The 11,952-nt window shown below is 46.8% G+C and overlaps 1 protein-coding gene across 1 annotated transcript in view; it reads right to left on the reverse strand.

The window, feature by feature from the left end:
• The window catches only part of SNRK (SNF related kinase), a 131,925-nt gene extending 120,986 nt beyond the window's left edge, over positions 1-10,939 (reverse strand). The window contains exon 1 of the mRNA XM_024756091.1: positions 10,921-10,939. The gene's annotated coding sequence lies outside the window, so the exon portion shown is untranslated. The remainder of the gene's footprint in view (positions 1-10,920) is intronic.
• Positions 10,940-11,952: the final 1,013 nt, after the last annotated feature.

Consider the following 11,952-nt stretch of genomic DNA (forward strand, 5'->3'; position numbering starts at 1 on the left):
CATCCCAGGCCACAGATCAGAGAGACAATGGCTTGCTCTGGAAGTGAAGCAAGTCAAAGCTGGATGGAACCCCGCCCCGAGCCATGCCCACAATCACGGGTAAGCCCGACGGATGCTGAGGTCCTAACAAAGGTGTCTGATCCAAACTCACGCCATTGTAGTCATATATCTGTGGCTCTATTAAAACGTTTTGTGATGAACATTTTCAAAAATATGCAACAGAGACAGAAGAATAAAATGAAAACTCAGGCACTCATCACTCAGGTCCAACAATTTTAACTCTGCCCCTGACCCTCCAAATCCCAGACATCCTGTCATTTTACCCGTAAGTGCTTCAGTGCGTGTCTGTAGTTAGAAAGGGTGTTTTAGAAATATAACCGCCATGCCGTTATCCACAAAATTAACAGTTATTCCTTGATATCAGGTTAGTTCTCTTAAAGATGTCTCTTCAGGGCTTTTTTTCAAATCAGGATCCAAACAAGGCTCACATTTTTGTTTTGATGGGCCCTTCTGTTCTGTAACAGTTTCCACTCCTTTGTAAATTTTCACTTCCTTGCAGTTGGTTTGTTGAAGACACCAGGTCATTTATTTTGTAGGATGTCCCACGTTCCAGACTGGGCTGCTTGCTTCCTTGTAGTGTTGCTTAATTTGTTCTTCAGTCCCCTTTACTCCCTGTAAACTGGTAAGACATCTAGAGGCTTGATTGATTTCAGGATCAATTTTTTTTTTTTTTTTTTAAGGCAAGAATGTGTCCGAGTTGATGCTGTGTATTTGACATTGATTGCATCCCCTTAGGGAGCACATCCGGTCTGGTCATCCCACTTATAGTGATAGATCAGAGGGCTCAGGTAGCTAAGTAAGGGGGTGACCTTGACGGGAAGCAGAAGAGATGGGATTTGGACCTTCTCAGTCTGATTCCAGAATCCACAATTTTAGCCACTCCCCCATCTTTCAGGAAAAACAAGTGCCCCACTTTTATACCTTTTTCTCTGTTTCTGGACTCCTGTACCCACCACCCATCTTTCCCCTGTACCAAGGACAAACACTACTAGTTGTAGGTCAGATCCTGTAGTTTAAATTGGGGAGGAACACGAGGTCAGTGCTTTCAAGTACCAGGAGGTCCAGGTGTGGCTCGGGTGCTCCTTCTTTCCACTGGGTCATGGTCAGAGGTGTAAGAGGTGGGGAGGGTCCGGGAAGGGGGTGGCATCTGACAAGAGTTTTCCTTGGCCACTGCATTTCTCTCCAGCCCTAAACCCTTCAGGCACTGGATGCAAGAGCCTGGGACCCCACGGGGCCAAATGTCAAAGGGATTGAGAATGACTATGAAAGTGTGATCACATTTCCAGTCTTTATCATGAATTTCCCATTTCCTTATTCTCCCATTTCCTTTTGCCTTCTTTTCATGCCCTCCGCTGCCATGATTTTTCTCTCGGTTTCTCTCGGTTTTCACTGGCCTCATCTGTCTTGTCCCTCCCTCATGGGACAGGGGCCTTTTAGAACAATCACACACTGAAATTACATGCCAACGGCAGTCAAGGTAGCAAGAGAAAGGTGGGCGTCACAGGTGCTGACCTCTGAAGTCTCTGCAAGTACTAAATCTGAGGGTCTACCTCCACCTTGCACGTAGGGAGAGACTCCCACGAGAGACTCCTAGCCAGGTCCTGGGCACAGGGACCCCAGTGAGCTGAGGGGTGGAGAAGGCAGAGAAACAGGAGAAGACTGGAGAGAGAAATACCATCTGATGGGAAATAGAGAAATCCCTCCCAGCGGGCTCTGGTGCTGTGTTTCTCTTTAATTCACCAAGGTTGTGTTCTTTCTGTCCACGCATGAGCTGGGCTACAGGCCTCAGGCCTCCTAGAGGCCGCAGATGTATTTGTTCTTGCCTTTTGTGGTGGTGATTACCTTTGTGCATTGCTCTCCTTCATTTACAAGGAATATTTGTAGAGATGTCGTTTACCATCTACAAGGTCGTGAACCCTCACAATGACTCTTAGAGTGAAGGATCATCATCGCACTCACGGTCGCTTGAGTACAAGACTCAGAGCCCGTAAACGCTTGAGGTTCCCCCAGGATGAAGCAGCTGGGCCACGACTTGAACCCATGTGCCTGGAAAGCTGAGCATCTTCCCCTATGACCACCCCCTACCCCCAACCCGCCCACATAAGGTTTGCTTCAGAGAAACAAGAAGGGCCTGGGTGTCACTTTCTTCAGGACCCAGTGACTCTTCTTCCCAAGAACTCGGTTGAGAGCGCCGGTTCCACGTGCTTTGTTTGTGGTCAGCATCCCGTGAGAAAGGGTCAGCTGGCTGTTCAGAGTGGGACAGAATTTTTGGTGAGGGCTCCCTTTCCCGCTCTAAGTAATGAGAGCATTGGTACTCCTAGGGGGGTCTCCTTGGGACACATTCCTTGTTGTTATTGCTATTGATGTGGTTTGTGGTTTTGCCTTTTTAAATTAAAAATCATCGTTTCTCCAATCGGGAGAAATATGTGTTCATTTTGAGACTCTTAGAAAAATGGAGAAAAGCATAAAGAAAATCAATCTTGTCCGGTCTCCTGCCACGTCAAGCCACAGCGAGGACTTGGTGAGTTTCCTTCTTGCCTCCTGTGCCCCTGCAGATGCCCACCCCACGTTTCTCTGTGCCTGGAGCCTCACAACAGGCCCCGCGTCCTCTCCTATGGCAGGGTTCGGCTACGAGGGAGGCCTGGCAGGGGGAAGGACAGTGTGGTTGGGAATGTATTCCCCTCGCTCCCTCTCTGCAAGGTCACCTCTGCCGAAGGTCACGGTTCCTTTCAAGACCCAGGAGCCAAACAAGCCACTTGCCCCGCACAGGCTCTGGTAACTGTCCCTAATCTCCTTCCTTTGGGCCCCGGGTGGTAGGGCTCTGGGTGGTAAAGCCCCAGCTACTGCAGCACTGGTTGTTCCCCCCACCCCACCCCGCGCTGCCCACACTTTCGTAAATAATCCCTCCCCAGGTTATCCTGTTTTGAACGTGCCATCTGTTTTCTGTTGGGAACTGGACTGCCTCACCTTCTGCCTCATTGGTATGTCAAGACCTTTCCCTTGAAGCTCCCATGGCCATGCTATTTTCTGAGGTTTCCAAAGCAATGTATGAAGTAGAGCCTGGAATAAACTTGGGGGTCCTGGGGCAAGAAGGCATCTAATTTCCTGACTCCCAGTAGCACCCCTCTCACCTGACCTGGCTCGGAACTGCCCAGGCCCGTGTCCACACGTTGTGATGTGCCACACACCTCCACCCACTCCCAAGCACCTCCAACTCCTACTGCCCCTATATCTCCATTAAAGCCACTCCTTTGGTCACCAGAATTATCTCCACGAGGTCCCGCTTGGAAAGGAAGTTGTAGCAGAGGAGGAAGGAATCCTGACTTTTTCATCCCAGAGGCCTCTACACACGATGCCGCCTCAGACCCCTGCTCACCGCCTGGCTGAGTCTACCTGCCCCTCTTATCTCGGCTTTGAAGCCTTCTCTGAGCTCTGCACCCTCGTGGCTCTTCCGTGTTGTAACTCTCCTCATGACGTCCATGACGGCAGGCACCGTGTCCTACTCACCCTTCTACCTGACACCCACCCATAGCACCTGGCATATAATAAACACTCCATCAATAAGTTGAATATTGTACATTTGGGACATCCTCCAGTATCAAGTTTTCCCATTAGCCCCATGTTGAAAGACTATTTCCATTTGGAAGAACCCTTGAATTGAAGGAGCCAGCCATTGCTTCCTGGAATACTGTATATACATTAGAAGCCATTTACCCATCCCCACAGGCACTAAGGTGACAGGACCCTACAAAGGTGTGTTTGTGGGAGGTGGGCGTGGGGAATAGAACAAAAGGTGCACCTTTGTCAGAAACTTTTGCGGGGCTGTTGACGCGAGAGGAGGCAAGAGTGTGAAAGCAGGGCCGGGGAGTCGGGAGAAAATTCTGGTCCATCATTTTCCCAAGAGCCAGGTATATTAAAAAACACCGGTGCTGCAGACAGTCCTACGAAGATAGACTTCAGATGCAATTTCAGTCTTCTGGAGTCACTTCTGAATTTATTTACCATATTGAACTTTACCTCCTAGTGCGGGATCAGGGGAGCTTTGAGTATTAGTGAAATATTTCAAACCTCCCTTTAAGAGGAAAATATGAATACCTCTATTTGCACAAAGAAACAGTGGAAAGATATACAAGGAACTAGTGAAGCGATGACTTCCGGGGGTGGAATGGAGGACCCAAACAGACTGGGTAGCAGAGAGAGGGAAACTTCTCAATTATAACTTTTGATATTGACTTTTTTTTTTTTTGCGGTACGCGGGCCTCTCACTGTTGTGGCCTCTCCCGTTGCGGAGCACAGGCTCTGGACGCGCAGGCTCAGCGGCCATGGCTCACGGGCCCAGCCGCTCCGCGGCATGTGGGATCTTCCCGGACCGGGACACGAACCCGCGTCCCCTGCATCGGCAGGCGGACTCTCAACCACTGCACCACCAGGGAAGCCCTGATACTGACTTTTGAATCACAGGAATTTATAACCTATTTTAAAAAGAAAATCCTGTTTGAAAAACCTTCCCTGAGAAGAGCAATAACTTTCCATCTTTTTTTTCACTTCAACCCACTCAGGTGGGGCAAGAGACCTCATTGTCCATTTATTCTGTCCTTTTACACTTTCCAATGGAAGAAACAATGGGACTTGTTTATAATAACAAAGTGTCAACGCATAAGCAGTTTGCTTTTGGGGAGAGGGGGTAGCATCATGTAAACATTTGCTTTGGCAACTGGGGTATGATGATTCCTATTTGAACCACAACGTATCTTCCAATTTAGTTAACTAGAAAATTACCGGCCCCGAATACTGATGTGGCAGATACAGAAACCTAAACATCTCAGAGAAGATCAGAAAACCTAAAACCAACCACGTGGATAACACAGTAGCAGCAACTGCTAAGACAAAACAAAACTTGCTTCCTCCTCAGTGTGGGCATTTGGCTGTTGACGGTTTTGCAGGCACAGCAGGAGATTTGCAAGCTGCCACATGTTGCATAGATAGAATTTTGGATAAATGCTGAATAAAAGTATTCTGGTGCGTGAATTCCAAATTCAGTCACCCTTAATGATTCACGTAATAAGTTAATAGTAGAAAGCAATTAGTTCTCCCTAAATGCCAGCTGGAGGATTGCGTGGCATTCACCCAGAAGAGCAGAAAGGACTCATATGTTTGGAAAGCAATTTGCGTCCGTCGGGAGAATTCTTGCATCTCCAGTGGCCTTTGAGACCACTTCAAAAATGGCTCTATTAGAATTACTGTACCGGTAAAAATTTATAAAGCTACCCTGCTCTGAGGTGGCCAGAGTCCTAGAGAATTTGGACTCTGTGATGCAAAAGACCACCCATCTAAATCATGCTTTTTCCCAGTGGGAAGCAGCCCTTCAAACAATGAAGGTCCTTCTTAAGTATCAGCTTTGGCCTCTGGGATAACTTTTCTGAAAGAGCTTGCTGGGTGAGTTGCAAACACTTGGGGAAATGTTTTCACAAGGAAGTTCTAAGAACTGTTGAGGACTGAGTAGCTCTACCCTTCCGTACATTTTTAACCACAGTTAAGCTTCCCTGGTAAGGAGTGATGGAGCTTTCAAGGCAGTGATTTTAGACCCTCTGATCCCCTCGACCCTCTTGTCCTAGATTTTCCCAGCATCTGTCCTGTTCTATCCTGTCTCTCACATCGAATTCTACAGCAACCTTTGGACTTAGGGGCCCTCTTGGGCTTCCCTAACTTTGATCATCTCATGCTATCACTTGTGACTTGCACCCACTCTTCTTACACCTGATCCAGCTCCAGCTCCAGGGGACCAAAGAGGAGGTAAGATGCACTAAAATGAAATCCCCATGGCTCTTGAATCCAAACACCTCTACGCCTTAGCCTGCTATGGTTAACCATCATGGACACTTAGGAGAACGTTGAGCCGCGTGGCATGGATCTGTACTTCCCAGGAACTGAGAATATGGGTACGTACAGGGTTGACAGTCAGCTGGTTAAATACTGAATTACTTCCCTGTCACTTTGGTACAGCTATTGTCCCACTACCTTGACCACCTAGGCTCCTTCCCTGGAACTCCCTAGACCTTCCCCTAAACCTGCAGCTTTAGGGACAATACCTGGCCAATCAGGGGCAGGAGTGGGGTAGGGCCTTGGTTGGGTACCCTTGGCCAAAATCCATCCTGATTGGCCGATACCTGAGCCAGACTAGTTGTTATCTATCTCAAATATCAACCTTTACAAGTGAGCCATGGTCTTAGAGATTTCCAGATAAATAAATGAAAAAGAAAAAAGTCAGACAAGTGACAACTGTGCCGATACTCCCAGCTGGTAGCCTCTTCTCTTCAAAGGCTGCCCCAGAGGTATAAGCAGATGATTTACTAAATACTGCCTTTTGCCAAATCCCCAGAGACCCTTGAATGTTGGGTGCTAATAAAGTTCAAGTTATTACTAGGCATGTGGTCTATGTAGGTCACTGGCAAGTGCTGGCAAAGAAAAGCCAAGCAAACAAGTTAACCCTGGCTAGAATGTGGATGAGGAACTGCAACCCCTTCTCTAAACAGGAAACATGCCTGAAATCTTTTTTTTGTCTCCAGAAGGACTTGGCTTCCTCACCTGTAAAATGAGGGTCCTATTAATGACCCCCTTCACCAGTGTCTCAGGATTCTGGACAAGAAATAAGCCTCTTTAGAAAAAAAGTGGGGGAACCCACCAGGGAAGAGTATTGGGAGATTCAGCTTCATCCTGTAGAGGCTTGGATCCTTGGATTTTCTGTCGCTGCCACACTGCAGTGCTTGGCTTGCATTTTACCTGGCAGCCCCTGAGAGGGACCGTGGCCATGAGTGGGGCAGGAAACAGCTCCAGGAATTCAAGGTCTTGACTAAAGGAAAGAGCAGATCTGTGCTTCCAGTTCTGCTTGGACACAGGCATTTTTCAGATGCTCACAGGAAGATGACTCGTGTCAAGCTTTCAACCATTTGGACAAAGTTCAGGATTGTTCTTTAGCAAGACCTCTTCCTGGGCAATAAGGAACACACGCATTTCCTAGGCATCCTGTTGGGTGGTGATGTCCCCTCGTCACCAAAGCTCTCCGAGCTGGAAGGGCATCCGCACAGGCAGGAGAGACAGAGGGGTTGGGGCCACGTGTCTGGGGGAGGGTGGTGGGGTTGGAGGTGTCTGGGGGTGTTGCTGGAACGCAGGTGCAGTAGGACCCTCCCGGGGAGGAAGGAAGAGCTAGGACAGGCGAGAGAGCAGTGGATCTGCCCGTGCTGATGTGCCTCCTGGCTGGAGGGTTCCAGGCTGAGTCACCCCGTGTGAACCTGGCAAAGAATGGGAAACCATTGGGAGAGAGAACAGGAAGAACCAAATTCAGGCCAAGCGAGAGGGAAGGGGCAGGGTCACGGGATTTCTGGGACAGTGGAGCCCAAACTGAGCCCTAAGCATGCTCCTTTTTTTTTTTTTTTAAGAAAAATTAAAACTCAGCTAAGGTACACTTCCTCCTGTTTTACAGAACATGTGAGGTGAACCCACATCTTCGGTTTTATTTATGTACTAAATAAGCACATGTAGCACTTATTTGGTGCCAAGCACTCTTCCAGAGTTTGACAAGTTTTAACTTATTTAGTCCCCAGGACAATCAGAGGTCCTAGGATTATTCCCATTTTACGGCGAGGAAACTTGAGGCATGGCAGAAAGGGTTAAGTGGCTTCACCCAAGGGGAGGAGGAGCCAAGACTGGACCCCAGGCAGCCTGGTTTCCATGTCTGTGCTTTCAACTCTTGAATTGATTTTTTAATAGACTTTATTTTTTTAGAACAGTTTTAGATTTATAGAAAAATTAAGAAGATAGCACAGAGGGTTCCAATACATCCTGTATCCAGTTTCCCCTGTTATAAACATCTTACATGAAGGTGGTGTATTTGTTATACTTAATGAGCTAGTATTGATCATTATTATTAATGGAAGTCCACAGTTCATTTGGATTTCCTTAATTTTTACCTAATGTCTTGTTCTGTTCCAAGATCCCATCCAGGTTACTGCATTCCTCATGTCTGCTTAGGTTCCTCTTGGCTGTGGCAGTCAGTTTCTCTGACTTTCCTTGTTTCCCATGACGTTGATGGTTTTGAGCAGTGCTGGTCAGGTGTTTTGGGATGTGTCTGATGATTTTTCTCCTAATTAGACTGGGGCCCAACGCTTGTCTTTTTTTTTTAAAAAAAAACATCTTTATTGGAGTATAATTGCTTTACAATGTTGTGTTAGTTTCTGCCGTATAACAAAGTGAATCAGCTATACGTATACATATATCCCCATATCCCCTCCCTCTTGAGACTCCCTCCCACCCTCCCTATCCCACCCCTCTAGGTGGTCACAAAGCAGCGAGCTGATCTCCCCCAACCCTTGCCTTTTGATCGTTACAGTGAGCTCTTGCAAGGCAGGTGCCAACCTAACAGGGACATCTGCCATTATTTGATAGAATTCCACACTAGGTATTCTTTTTCTTATGTATTTGGTTCATTTCAGAAGGAAAAGGAGACTTCTCTTTTGTCGTTGTGCTAAATCATCTGGTTCCGAGTAAAGTCATGTTACCCTAGACTCTCCCGCTGGGGTAAAGCCCTTGGTTTACGCTAGTTTCCATCTTCCAGGGTTGCAGGGTGCATTTCGTTCCTCCAGCTGGGCCCTGTTCATCCCTGTTAAGACTCAGACCCCGGCACAGCTAAGTGTAAAGGGAAAGTCGGGGACTTGGTCCTGTAGGGCTGTGTGGGGTTCTATTTGCTTCCTTCAGCCAACATTTCCTCAAGCCTTGTCACTCCCACTGAAGCCAGAGCATGCGCGACCAGCTGCCTCCCAGCTGCCTCCCAGCTGCCAGGTCGTGGCTCTGTCTCTGCTGTCTCTGGGGAGGCATCTCCTCAGCTAGCCCTGTGTGAGCACATCTGCAGAAGCTACCCCACTCCCCACCTTCCTCAGGTGCTGTCCTGGCAGGCGGACCCTCCTTCCTAGATGATAGACCACACCGTCAGATGGATCCTGACAGTCCAGACTGGGAACACATGCATTTGATTTTCCCAGGGAGAACTCCGATCATAAAGATGTTTACGCATGAGGGAAGTGCTTGATATACGGCCTTGAGGTGATAAAAATACACGCCACCTTCTCCGAAAACTAAAAATAGAATTACCATATGGTCCGGCAATCCCACTCCTGAGCATACACCCAGACAAAACCATAATTCGAAAAGATACATGCACCCTTATGTTCACAGCAGCACTATTCACGATAGCCAAGACATGGAAACAACCTAAATGTCCAGTGACAGATGAATGGATAAAGAAGATGTGGTGCATATATACAATGGAATACTACTCAGCCATAAAAAAGAACGAAATAATGCCATCTGCAGCAACATGGATGCAACTAGAGATGATCATATTAAGTGAAGTAAGTCAGAAAGATAAAGACAAATACCACATGATATCACTTAAATGTGGAATCTAAAATATGACACAAATGAACGTATCTATGAAACAGAAACAGAATCACGGACATGGAGGACAGACTGGTGGTTGCCAAGGGGGTGGAGGGTGGGAGAGGGATTGGGAGTTTGGGATTAGCAGATGCAAACTGGTATATAAAGAATGGATAAACAACAAGGTCCTACTGTATAGCACAGGGAACTGTATTCAATATCCTGTGATAAACCATAATGGGAAAGAATATGCAAAAGAATATATATATATATACACGTATAACTGAGTCACTTTATTGTATAGCAGTAACTAACCCAACATTGTAAGTCACCTATACTTTAATAAAAAAAATTTTTTTTAATACACACCACCTTTTAAAACCATGGCAACACAAGAGGCAGGACAGTTGCAAATGAAAGGGCGTTTAAAAGATGGCAATGGGCTGCAGGTGTGTAAAGAAAGTTGATTAGGAAAACAGCTAGACGGAAGAGAGTCCTGCTTTCATTCTCATCTCCACTGTGTCCCAGCTCAGAGCCTCACCAAGTTCCAAGGCCAACCCCCAATAACTGCTGGCTATATGAACAAGGGATGCAGAGTAGGCATCTCCTGGCTGCCTCCAACAAGTCACAGCCCGGGCTTCCCATCTCTTTCCCTCCTCGCCTTCAGTCTGCACAGAGCTAACAACTTCGTGGCTCATTTTACCTTCCCAACCCTCCTCCTGCTAGGTTGAATCATTAGCCTCGGTTCCTCACCTTCTGCAGTAACCACATCCTCCGCTGTGTAACTCTGCAGATCCTCCCACAACCTTGGGAGGGAAACGCTTCCCTGCCCCATGATTTTGGACTCGGCTGGAGGGTATTAGCAGATGTGGCGCATACAGTGGTTCGAAATGTGCTTGTGTGGTTGGCGTGTCCTCTTATGCCTCTCTCCGTCACCAGGAGAACAACATGCCCCAGCCAGCTTGCTGGTCCCGGGAGGATGAGAGGCATGTGGGACAGACCTGGACCCAAACAGCGGCGTGGAACCCAACCCAGCTGATCCCAGCCAGGATCAGCCTAACCCCAGCTCAAATGTATGAGTGAGAAACAAACGCTCCGTGGAACGCCATCAAGCTTTCAGATCCTTTCGTACCAGCAATTGTACCTGCGGAGTAATACGCAGGACGAAGGTTTCTGGGAAGAGACTTCATGTCCCAGGAGACCATTCCTTTCTTACATGAGCCTTCCCGATGATGTCACCGTCACCGGGACTCACCTCTCCCAGAAAGCATTGGTCTGTTGGTAGTAACAGTAATTAGCATTCACCTGGGGTTTTATGGTCAGGAGGCAGCAGCAACATACAACTATCTTACGAGGTGGAGAGGCCGGGATTATCACATTCATTTTGCAAAGAGAAAATGAAATACTCAGACGAGTTGGGTGACTCACCAAGACTGGACCAGGAGGCAGCCGTCTGAAGGAAGAACGCGGTAAGGAGTTCCTCATACCCGGGAGAAGTCACGTGTGTGCTCGCGCAGGCGCCTTTCATTTTTGTAACATTTCCTGTTATTAAAGGGATACAGGCCAATTGCAGAAAAATAGGAAAACGCGGGAAGCATTAGTAAGTTTCCATCCTACCTAGTAGTATTTTGATTTATTTCTCTGTGTTATTTTTGTTGTTATTATTTTTTTGGCCGTGCCACGCGGCTTGCGGGATCTTAGTTCCCTGACCAGTTGCTCCCTGAAGTGGAAGTTTGGGAGTCCTAACCACTGGTCCACCAGGGAAGTCCCTCTCTGTGTTATTTTTAATGCATGTATATTTATTATATATTTTTATAAGTTAGAAGCATACTGTATATATAAGAACATTTCCTATGGCATTTAAAATTCTTTAAAGACAGTTTTTAATGCATACTATGTTCTATGACTTAGTCTAATTTGTTTAAACATTCTCTATTACTGTAAATGTAGCCTGGTTGTAATTTTTCTGCCATGAAAAACAATGTTTTGGTGAAATCTTCGTTGGCACAGGAGGTAATTTATGTATTTAGTGCATGGCTGGTATAAACGGTAGCTGGTATAAATCTTTGTCTAAATCCCTGATAATTTCCTTGTAATAAACTTCCAGATGAACTTCTGGGTTAATGAGTTTTAACACTGGAATAGTTTTTGTCAGACTGCTTTCCAGAAAGGATGTCCCATTTCTATTGGTGGTTACGACGTTGCAGTTGCCCATCTCACAGCCTCCTCACTAGCACTGAGTATTTTCTTTAAAACAAAGTATTGCTAATTTGATGGGTAAAAAATGGTAGTTTATTGTCGCATTTTTCATTCCTAGTGAGACTAAAAATTACCGCATAATTATTAACCATCAGTAACAGGATGACTGGGTAGAGGAGGCATTTGCATCAGGGCCTGGCGTAATAGTTTTGAATGAATGAATTACCAAAGGAGGACCACGCTGTGCATGTAAGTAGAACC

This window comes from Neophocaena asiaeorientalis, unplaced genomic scaffold (assembly GCF_003031525.2).
Source record: "Neophocaena asiaeorientalis asiaeorientalis breed wild unplaced genomic scaffold, Neophocaena_asiaeorientalis_V1.1 scaffold265, whole genome shotgun sequence".
NCBI lineage: Eukaryota > Metazoa > Chordata > Mammalia > Artiodactyla > Phocoenidae > Neophocaena > Neophocaena asiaeorientalis.